At 24.0% G+C, this 279-nt stretch overlaps 1 protein-coding gene across 1 annotated transcript in view; it reads right to left on the bottom strand.

The window, feature by feature from the left end:
* Positions 1–279, bottom strand: part of LOC119592564 (transcription factor HIVEP3-like) — a gene marked incomplete at its 5' end in the record, with an annotated part of 91,776 nt that overhangs the window by 69,061 nt on the left and 22,436 nt on the right.

The raw sequence follows: 279 nt of genomic DNA on the forward strand, positions 1-279 counted from the left end.
ACATGTATCCATAAAATTCACATCTTCAATCATCTAGGAAGATGAAGCAGGCCATTACAAATGTCGATGTAATAAATATTCTAAAACTGTAATAAGAAACGTAAATGAGAAAAAAATAACAATATATCATATTTGTAAAAAAATAATTTATTGCGAAGTGTGACATTTTTTTTTTTTCATTATCTTATCTCTATTTATCTATTTCTCATATTTTTATAGACAGGAATTATTATACAATAAAAAAAGTATACGCCTTTTAGAATCAGGTTTTCCTAGAAA

This window comes from Penaeus monodon, chromosome 30 (genome assembly GCF_015228065.2).
Source record: "Penaeus monodon isolate SGIC_2016 chromosome 30, NSTDA_Pmon_1, whole genome shotgun sequence".
Taxonomy (NCBI): Eukaryota; Metazoa; Arthropoda; class Malacostraca; order Decapoda; family Penaeidae; genus Penaeus; species Penaeus monodon.